The sequence below is a fragment of the Camellia sinensis genome, chromosome 1 (genome assembly GCF_055761805.1).
Source record: "Camellia sinensis isolate YWXY chromosome 1, ASM5576180v1, whole genome shotgun sequence".
Lineage (NCBI taxonomy): Eukaryota > Viridiplantae > Streptophyta > Magnoliopsida > Ericales > Theaceae > Camellia > Camellia sinensis.
In genome coordinates, this window is record NC_138961.1 from 41,019,734 (window position 1) to 41,031,338 (window position 11,605).

The 11,605-nt window shown below is 35.8% G+C and overlaps 1 pseudogene; it reads right to left on the minus strand.

Annotated features, from left to right (window-relative positions):
- Window positions 1-9,441: 9,441 nt before the first annotated feature.
- On the minus strand, window positions 9,442-10,236 carry LOC145792302 (putative LRR receptor-like serine/threonine-protein kinase At3g47570 pseudogene; annotated as a pseudogene).
- Between the last annotated feature and the right edge of the window lie 1,369 nt (window positions 10,237-11,605).

Sequence of the window (11,605 nt, forward strand, 5' to 3'; positions counted from 1 at the left end):
CACCAAATCATTTGGGTTGTTAAAATAGACAAGGTATTGTGTAGTCTTTCGACCATTGAGATATGGTGTTCTAAGTTGCAGTGATGTTCATCACCATTGTATTGAATAATATTTTGAAGGGTAAATTACACTGATCTTGAGGTTTATAACAATTACAGAAATCTCTCTCTCTCTCTCTCTCTCTCTATATATATATATATATATATATTGGTTGTTGTTGTTGTTGCTTATTCACCCATATTTGTGATGAAGTTCTAGTCTGGCCAGTGAAAATTATTGTGCTAAAATTTCTTTGGTTTGGTTAAAGCAATTTTCTTTGGTTTAAAATTGTGAAGAAACACAAAGAAATTTGTGAACAAAGCCAAAGAAATTCTCTATGAACAAAACCAGAGAAATTTCAATTTTCTCTGGATTTCTCTAGTTTGAACCCAGAGGAATTCTCATTTCAATGAGTCTCTCTCTCTCTCTATATATATATATGTGTGTGTGTGTGTGTGTATTGGTTGTTGTTGTTGCTTATTTGGGTGATCGATTTTTGTATTGCACATTGCAATTGAGAATGGATCTCGTTATTTATTTCGCCCAAATTGACGAGGTAACTCTCATTTGCTCTATTTGTATATGCAAAATTTGATGCGTACACTAGAAGCAAGATCGCTTTGATCGACATTGGTGCACCTGTTGTTCGAATGTCTAACAGTCCAGAGAAAATTGGTCAAAATGATGGTTGTTCACTTTTCTCAGGTTTGTTGTTGTCTGAATGCCTTACAGTATAGAGAAAATTGGTCAAAATGAAAATGGTGGTTGTTTAATTTTCTCTGGTTTGTTGTTGTCTTAATGTCTTACAGTCTAGAGAAAATTGCTCAAAATGAAAATGGTGGTTGTTCAATTTTATCTGGTTTGCTGTTGCCTGAATGTCTTACAGTCTAGAGAAATTTGGTCAAAATAAAAATGGTGGTTGTTGAATTTTCTTTGGTTTGATAAAAAACACAAAGAAAATTATGAGCGAATGAAAATGGTGATTGTTCAATTTTCTCTGGTTTGTTGTTGTTTGAATGTCTTACCGTCCAGGGAAAATTGGTCAAAATGAAAATGGTATTTGTTCAATTTTCTCCGGTTTGCTATTGTCTGAATGTCTTACAATCTAGAGAAAATTGGTCAAAATGAAAATGGTGGTTGTTCAATTTTCTCTAGTTTGATAAAAAAACACAGAGAAAGTTGGTCAAAACATAAAGAAACTCTCTGGGAAGTCCAGAGAAATTCCCTGGATCAATTTTCTCTAGATCGATGTTGAGGGCCTTTAGACATTATGAAAATATTGGGTGTCCTTTATGCTACAAAATCTTAATATCAGGGACCTTAAAAAAAATCCCCTATTTAGAAACGGTGATTAAAAAATATATATATGATCACACTTATTTGGAAGGTGTGATTAAAAATAAATACTATTCCACTCAATTAAATTGACTGTGATTAAAATGTCATTTTAATTTTTTTAAGGGAGATTGACTAATAAGTTTCATATTTTGAACTTGTAATCTATATAGTCTCATATTTTTTTCTTATGATCCATTAAGTCCTGTTGGATGTGTAATGACCCATTTGCCAATCACATTGGAGTGTCATATTTAGAAAAAGTATACGAAAGAGTTTTTTAGTGTCACATCATATCTGTAACGTTAGAGTGTCACATTTGAGAAAAGTACACTAAAGAGTTTTTTAATTTTTTAGAGTGTCACATTATAACCGCCACGTTAGAGTGTCACATGTCACGTTTGGAAAAAAATACACTAAAGAGTTTTTAATTTTTTTAGAGTGTCACATCATACCTGCTACGTCGTCACATTTGAGAAAAGTACACTAAGGAGTTTTTATTTTTTTTGAAGTGTCACATCATATCATGTTGTCACATTTGGAAAAAATAAACTAAAGAGTTTTTATTTTTTGGAGTAAGTTCACATCATACTCGCCATGTTATCACATTTAGGAAAAGTACACTAAGGAGTTTTTATTTTTTTTGGAGTGTCACATTAATGCCTACCACATTTTAGTGTCACATCATAGCCATCATGTTAGAGTGTCACATTTGAGAAAAATACACTAAAGAGTTTTTAATTTTTTTAGAGTGTCGCATCATACCTGCTACGTTAGAGTGTCACATGTCACGTTTGCGAAAAATAACTAAGGAGCTTTTTTTTTTTTTTTTTTTTTTTTTTTTTTTTTTTTTAGTGTCATATCATACCCGCCACGTTGTCATATTTGAGAAAAGTACACTAAGGAGTTTTAAATTTTTTTTGAAGTGTCACGTCATACTCGTCACGCTGTTACATTTGAAAAAAATACACTAAAGAGGTTTTTTTTTTTAATTTTGGAATAAGTTTTAGAGTGTCACATCATACCCGCCACGTTGTCACATTTAGGAAAAGTATACTAAGAAGTTTTTAATTTTTTTGGATTGTTATATCGTTGGAGTGTCACATTTATAAAGGGTAAAGTTGTCCACCAAAACAATACCAAAATAAAAAATAGGACCACCTGGAAAGAAACTTTTCACTAATAGGACTTAACAGATCAATAGAAAAATTTGGGACTAATTGGAGTACTTATTTGTAAGACGGAATTTATTAGTAAATATCCCTTTTTTTAAGGGTAAACTACCATTAGGTCCTAATAATTGGACTTAATTCCTATTGAAAATAAGTCATGGTAAAATTGTCGCTAAAAATAATTTTTTTTTGTTACCATTTTTTATATATGTCTCTAAAAATTGACATTTTAGTGATTTTTTTTGTCATGATTTTTATAAATTGTCGCTAAAACTTATAATTAGTGACATTTTTTTATGACAAATTTTTCCCATAGGACCTATTAGACAATAAGTTCACTTATTAGGACCTACATGTAAGTACCTCTTTTTTAAATTGGACTTCCAATAAAAATAAAATATTTTTAATTCTTCTGGTGTGATCTTAAACATTATTTGTTATGTGGCCACTTAATTGAGTCTCACTCATTTTCTCTTTTAACCCCCGCTTTAATTGTGATTTGATGATCTTTAATTTTGGGTTGAGTGAGAAACGAACCTACAAAGCTCTCAGAGAGATTATAACAAATAGAGAGAGAGACCCAGTCTGAGGTAAGAAAAGCATGTTCACCGGCGGCAATGGTGGGTGGCGGCGGCGGCGGCAGCTAGAGGTGATGGAGAATTAGAGTTAGGGTTTGAGAAGTTAGGGTTAAAATTTAGGATGAGAGTAAGTTGGACAAAATTGGAATTAAAAAAAATGAAAGAGTTTGGGTGTCCAAAGTAAAGAGGTGGGTGCTAATAGCAGTCCTCCAAAAAAAAATCTTATCTAAAATTTAATGGAGTATAAGTTCACAAAATGAGATTTTTATGTAAATGTTTTTTTTTAAGTACAATTTTCTTTTGATTTACCCTTGAACACAAATCCCTAACTGTATGTTGGTCCGTCGAAATCAATTTGTGAGTTCTTCTTCTTCACTCTCTTTATTTGTTTATCAAATTTTAGTAATGGAAGACTATAGTTGTTTTCTCTAATTTCTTTGCCATAATTTTTGAGCCCTAATTTATTTGACGATATAATTATTTGGCCCTGATTATCAGTTAGGGATGTAAATGTTTAAGCTACTTAGCAATGTTAATTATGGCTTTTTCACTGTTGTAGTTGTTGCCCTCAGTTACCCGTAATTATACTTATTGCTCTAATTTGTGTTGTGTTGTTCTCTCCTTGAATTCAATTGATTTATGCTTGTATGTGTATATGCAATAAATCAATTCTTAATTCTATGCTTGATGCTATTTTTCATTGGTTTGGTGCTTCAATGAAAATCTTTAGTCTGTGTTGTACTCTAATTTATGAAAACATATTTATTTGCATATATCAGTTATTGTGAATTTGTGTGGGATTTTTATTATAAAACCATTCTTCCTAGGAAGTATATTTCTGAATCTGAAAAAAAGGAAAAAGAAACAAAAAGTACAAAATTTTATTCAATCTCAATCGAGAGTACTTGCGAAATTTCTTGATAGCAAAAAGCAAATAGAAGGGACCCCCTTAAGAGTTCATCTAGGACCTAACATCAGTCTGAATACACCTACATTTCATTTTCATGGATTCAATAGTAACTTTCTCTTTTCAAATGTATATATATTGCTCGTGAAACAAAGAAAGTCATATTATTGGCTAACAACTAAAAAGGTAAATAAACTTGAATCACACAAGTACGGTACATTATCATTCTCACATGGACTAGACAAAAAATAATATGATAATCAAATTATTTATACACTTGTGACATATAGGTTCCCTGTGTGAATATAAAAGTACTAGTATAATCCTCTTCCTTTTTGACTAAGCTTTTACCATTTCTCACAGCTTTGGCAAGCATCAAGCTTCGTTGTCCTGTAATTTAGTTAGCAAAGAGAAAAAATGAGATGTCAAGGGCATAAATATAGACTCATTCTAGATTGGTTCAGGGGGTTAACATAATTCATGCAGTTCAAACACATAAATTAATCACATTGAATCTTTTAGAATACCCACACAAGGCATGGTGGCCAATATTTTTAGAGTAATGCTATTCAAACAAAAATTATATAGAAAATTAATATAGAATGATATAACAAGTTTTAATCCATATTGGTTCCTGGTGCTAACATAATTCATTCAGTTTAAGCACCATAATAGCATTATTGATTATTTAAATCACCATTAATCAAATTGGGTGTTTTAGAATACCCATAGAAGGGCATGGTTGCCAATATTTTTAGAGTAATACTATGCAAAGAAAAAAATGTTATTAATTTACTACAAAAGGACATGACAAGTGTCGATTTTATTAATTCAAAGCAAAAATTCAATCAAAATGGGTTAGATTTAAAAAAAATGTCAATGTCATACTATTCTGGTTAATAGTCATGAATTCTATTTGACTGGAAATAGACAAACTAATTTGAAATCTCACAATGGAAAACCTGCCATGCTTGCTCCCACTGTTGTCCAATTATCTTTGCGGCTTCCTGTTAACAAGGACAAATCATGGAGGATCAATGCCAATGCAACAAAAACAATAGGTTCAATTCTATGGAAGAAGTTTCTTCTTGATCCAATTATCTTTGCGGCTTCCTGTACGTTGTTGAAAGTTCATCTTGAAGGAGTTTCTTCTTGATCAAATGAAGTTCATGAAGGATATTACTTAAGCTCATCCAACCTTGTGGTGACTGTATCGAGCATGCCACTCCAATCTTGACTATGGAAATTAGACATTCTCCCATTCTATCGCCATTATTCTCTTGAATTGATTCCCAGGTATTGGCATCAATAGCAATCGCTGCTACTGTTGCTCCTACCTGTTCTTTGTCATTGTCTAGCAGCACCAGGTCTACAATCTCCATCACATGGTCAAGAAAGGCCATCCTAGAAAATCTATGAAGATTAAGGCCTTCCTCAAAGATGTTATCAGTGGGTCTCTTCCCTGTTATTATCTCTAATAATAGGATCCCATAACTGCAAATATTTCCATAAGTTGACATCTCACTTCCAAGACCATACTCTGAAATTAAAACAATTCACATTGAAAACCCCTAACGATTTGTTTTCCCTAAAACCAAAAATATTATAAAAGAAAAAAAAGGAACAATCGAATCTGGTATATGAGAATTGTTGAGTTCATCCATGTGGATGGAGGTAGCCACCATTGTTGACATTGGTTGGCACAAATAAAGAGAAGCAACTGATTCTTGATAATGGTGAGAGAGGAGCTAGGGAGACAAGCCGTCATAGGAAGGTGGCAAGCCATACCTTTACATGGGAGAGATATGGGCTGTTGTCTTCAACTCACTCTATATATTTGAGTTAACTTGCAAGAAGAAAAATATACAAGAAATGAAGAACACAAGTGATTTACAAGAGAGTGTATATCTCTGTAGGAGTGAGAGAAAAACCAGAGAGTGTAAGGCAGTAGAGAGTGTGTGAGTTGAGTGAGAGTGTCTCCTCCTTTGTGTAATCTCTATTTGTTTTAGTGAAAATCTCTTGTTCTCTCCGTGGACATAGGCATTGAGGCTGAACCACGTAAATCTTGTGTCCATTATTGTGTGTTTGATTTCTGGTAATTCATGGGTTGGCCTTAAAACCCAACAATTGGCATCAGAGCTAAGGTTGAGCAAGGAGGCAAAACAAAGGCTTGGATACTCTGTTTTTTCGAAACTGCAATAAATAAAGTTGCTAAAAATTCACTTTTGAGCATACCAGGAAGAAGGTCTCGACGAGAGGAGTCTAGATCCAGATAGAACAGGCAAAACGGAGGTCGGGGTGGCCCACACGTACTAGTCAAAGTTTTGAGCATAAAGTCAACTCTAAACTAGAGTCCCACTCGCAGCTAGAGGTCGAAGATGATCATTTTGTAGCCAATCCAGATACTTTAAATATTTATCTGGGAAAATAATATTCCAAAGGTGAGTTTGGCTAAGTGGTTAAGTCTTGTGATCTTAGCCTTTTGGTCTAGAGTTCAAGTCCTATAGGTAGCATTTAGAGAATTTTATTTCTTTTTTGGGTATAGCTGACGGCAGCGCCAACTCATTGCCAGGTCACCAGCCAGTCAGTGCCACCGTGTCCCAGCCACGTCAGCAAAAAGTTTTAGAAATTGCATATTGGCCGCTGGAAGTTTAGTAAATTGCAATATGGTCCCTGAAGTTTTTAGAAATTACAATTTGGTCATTGAATTTCTAGGAATTTTCATTTTGGCCCTTATCATTTGTGAAAGGGCCACCGTGTCAGTGCCACCGTGTCCCAGCCACGTCAGCAAAAAGTTTTAGAAATTGCATATTGGCCCCTGGAAGTTTAGTAAATTGTAATTTGGTCCCTGAAGTTTTTAGAAATTACAATTTGGTCATTAAATTTCTAAAAATTTTCATTTTGGCCCTTATCATTTGTGAAATTACAGTTTGGCCCTGGGTGTTTGGGAAATTTGCAATTTAGCCCTTGGTTTTTGGGGTTATTTTCAGTTTGGCCCCTGAAAAGGAAGGAAGTGTGTTCCTAGCCAAGCACGTTGTTCCGATCACAACCATGAGGTCGAAATAGTTAAATTCTAAACGGTTCTTTTTAAGGAGATCAAAACGGCAGGAAAAGGTGTAAGTTTCATGATAGAACCTTTCAATGGTAATAATGACTTTACGTTGTGGCAACAAAAGGTGAAAAATATCTTAACGTGGGAGGGCTTGGTGAAAGCTCTCAATAAGAAGTTTGACAAATCGACAGACATAGGAGATGACAAGTGGAAGGAGTTGAGAGAACTGGCAAATAGCACGATCTAGGTATATCTTGGGAACAAAACACTCCGAGAAGTCATAAATGAAGAAGATCCGGCAGAGCTATGGGCAAAGTTAGAATTGCGGTACAAGTCAAAGTCCTTAACAAATCGATTGTCTTTGAAACAGCAGTTGAACGCACTTCAAATGACAAAAGGAGTGAACCTTATAGAACATCTAAACGAGTTCAACAGGCTCATAATGTAGTTGGAGTCTGTTAGGGTGAAGATCAAAGAGGAAGATAAGGCTATTATCTTGCTGGTCTCCTTACCTTCATCATATGAGCATCTTAGGATTACTCTACTTTATGGGAAGGATACTCTTGGGCTGGATGAGGTGGTTGCTATGTTTATTTCTCATGGGGCAATGAAAAGAAAGGAAAACGCAAGCATGAAGAAGGAAATTCCATGGTTGCATCAGAAAATGATCAAGGTAAAGGTATGTCCAATGATAGATGGGGTAGATACAAATCAAGAGGACGTTCACAATCAAGGCCAGGCTATAGGAGAAAATGTTATTACTGTGATCAGGATGATCACCTCATCAAAGACTGTGCAAAGCTCAAGAAGGGCAAGGAAAACAAGGAACATGCGAGCTTATCAAATGTTGCTGCTGCAATGAATGCTAAGGATAAGTATGCATTCACAGTTTCGTCAAGTATGACGAAACCTGATTGGATTTTAGATTCTGGAAGTACATACCATATATGCATGGACAGGAGACTTTCTTCCACCTACCAAGCGAAGGACGGAGGTATTGTTTAGGTGGCTAACAACACTTTAAGTAAGATTGTAGGCATAGGAACAGTAGGTCTCCAAATGGAAGATGGAAAAATTTTCACGTTAGATGGAGTCCGACACATGCCAAGGCTGAAGAAAAATCTAATTTCCTTAAGTATGCTAGACTTGAAGGGTTACAGCTTCTCATCTAGTAAAGGAAATCTCAAAGTTATCAATGGAGATACGGTGATGCTACATGGACGACTAGAGAGGAATCTATACAGACTTGTTGAAGACGTTGTCACAGAAGGAGCTATTGTCACTTACCAGGCAAGAAATACAAGACACACACCGAAAAGACATAAGGCTCCATAGGCATGGTAACCAAAGTGTACAAGAATGCATAGAGGCAGTTTGAAGGTGCACAAAACGAAGCCATTGTAGCCAATTTTGAAGAAAGCTTAGAGCAAAAAGACCAAGACAACAAAGCACGTCCCAGGGAAGAAAATAGTTTCTTTTGCTCCTGAATTAGAGACATATTTCAATCTCTCCAAGACTACATGGAAGGGAGAGATGCAATCATAAAGACTTGCAAAGTAAGCTTTGCATGACACCCTAGTAAGGGGGTGCAGGGCACTCCAAGCAGGGGGTGTTATTGTCGATCACCCTACATGGGTGAAGGGGGTGATTTTTTGAGTTCACCCATGTGGATAGAGGTAGCCACCAATGTTGACATTGGTTGGCACAAATGTAGAGAAGCCATCGATTGTTGATAATTGTGAGAGAAGTGTTAGGGAGACAAATCGTCATAGGAAGGTGGCAAGCCATACCTTTACATGGGAGAGGTATAGGCTGTTGTCTTCAACTCCCTCTATATATTTGAGTTAACTTACAAGAGGAAAAATATACAAGAAAGGAAGAACACAAGTAATTTACAAGATAGTATATATCTTTGTAAGAGTGAGAGAAAAACCAGAGAGTGTAAGACAGTAGAGAGTGTGTGAGTTGAGTGAGAGTGTCTCCTCCTTTGTGTAATCTCTATTTGTTTTAGTGAAAATCTTAGGTTCTTTCCGTGGACATAGCCATGGAGGCTGAACCACGTAAATCTTGTGTCCATCATTGTGTGTTTGATTTCTGGTAGTTCATGGGTTAGCCTTAAAACCCAACAAGAATGTCAAAATAATAATATGAAAGCAATACATTATACATATTCCCAGTTTTAGCAATGGAAAGCATAGCCATATAGTAATTCTATGACTTACAGTTGACTAGCTATGAACTAGATCTTAAGGTAAGCATGCAAAATTCCCCATCTTTAAAATGGATAGATCAGTACCCATTTAACATTCCTTCAATGATACCTAACTTATATTTTGTTTGAAACTTTAATTTTTCATCCTAGAATAGGCATATGTCAAAGTAAAAGAAGGGTAAAGAAAATTTGTTACCTGGAGGTACATATCCAATGGATCCCCTTATTCCAATTGAACTACTTTAATTAGGAATGGTAAGCTCTGGGCAAAATCTAGCTAGGCCAAAATCTCCAACACGGGCAACCATGTCATGATCAAGAAGGATATTACTCGGCTTCAAATCACAATGAATGATCGGTGTATTGCATTGGTGATGAAGATAATCAAGTGCACAAGCCATATCTATGGCAATGTTTATTCTTTCTAGAAGGTTGAGTCTTCGGTGCTCATTTTCCCCATTATTAGTTTCTGGACTTGAATGCAGCCATCTCTTTAGACTCCCATTAGGCATGAACTCATAAACTAGAGCTTTAAACTAATTTCCTTGAAAATCAACACTAGAACAAGAAGTTATAATCCTGGCCAGGTTTCAGTGTCGAATATTTCACAAAGTTTTGCACTCTGCCATGAAACTCTTTGCAGCTCCATAGTTTTGAAGGTTACGTACTTTGACAGTAGCGACAAACGCCCCATCTTGATCAAGAATCCCTTTATATACAGAACCAAAACTACTAAAACCAATCAGATTCGCGGAAGAGAAACCATCTATTTCTTTGAAGAGTTTTTCATAAGAGATTTTCAAGAACGATTCTTTCAACAATGGAATTGTATTATGAGTTGTTCTTTTCTTCTTCAAGCAATAAATTATACAAAGAGACACTAGGGTTCCTTCTACAAGTACAGAAGCTATTGTAATTGGTAATATATGCAAAAGAGGCATCTTATGCTTTGATTTTTGGGTGATGCAGTTGGGTAGTTGTCTAGATACAAAACTAGAAGATTACTTGAGAGATTACTGATCAATTCTGGCAACTTGCAACCAAAATAATTGATTTTCACGCCCAAAACCTAGAAATTGGTGGCATTGATCAACGAAGAGATAAGTTCAAGTCATCAGCTTTCCCGGATTCAAGTTGATTGCCTGTAAGGATTAACCAATTGAGGTTATGGAGCCCCGCTAATTAGGAACCTTTCTAGTAAATTTGTTTTGAACCATTTCTAGGAGGTGGAGTTTAGATGTATTTGTTATTGAAACCGGAATTGATCTAGTAAAATGGTTATTAGCAATGTTGAAGTGTTTAAGATTGAGAAGAGTGATGCCCAAGTCCCAGAGAAGACTTCCCTGAATTTGGTTTATAGAGACATCAAACAATATGAGAGAAGAGAGGCTGAAGAGCAAATGAGAAATGGTGCCAGACAAGTTGTTTACGCCAAGTGCAAGCTACTGAAGATTCTTCAATCGACCAAAACCATCAAGAATGTTGCCATCAAAGTAGTTGTAGGCTAAAGACAATCTGCGAAGAGATGACAAATTTGTGAAAGGATAGATACTAGCCATAAGATTGTTCTTGTGTATCATTACTATCACGAGCTTTGACAAGGATCCAAGCTCCACAGGAACTTCTCCTACAAGCCCATTGTTAGAAAAATTGATGAAAATGAGGTTAGCACGACAAGATATATTTACAGGAATTCGGCCACCAATTGAGTTGTTGTTCAGCTACAAAATCCGCATCCTTGGCAAACAGCCCATTTCCGAGGGAATTTCATTGCCAAACCTATTGTTCTGAAGTAGTAATTCCCTCAGAAAGCTTCAATTCCCAAGGTATGGTGATATCGATCCCACCAGTTCCCAAGACTATAAGTCCAAGGTAGTGACCCTCTAATGCCTGCTGCCACACGTAACACCTTGCCATTGGCAAAAGTGTATAGTCATTCCAGGAGCTCAAAACATGCAGTGGATCCTCAACTATTTTGGCCTTTTGCTAGCCATGAAAGTCGGTCTGTCCTATTCCCCATTAGCCAGGAGCTAGATGTGGTGGCTGTAAAGCCAGAGTTGAGAATGCTTAAACAAGATAAGAGTATTAGATGAATATGCAAATTGTGTACTAGCCATGGCATGCTCAAGCTTAAGCTTGGAAGCCCAACTGAGCAAAGAAATGTATGGCTGTGTTTTGGTGAATTACTTTTTATGCCAAGTATATTGCATGGCCGGCTCATGAGCATGCCGGCAAAACGTCAACTTTGACCCCCTAGATTTGGACTTGAAGGCCCTATTTGTTTTCAAAGGTAGAATGGAGAGGATTGAT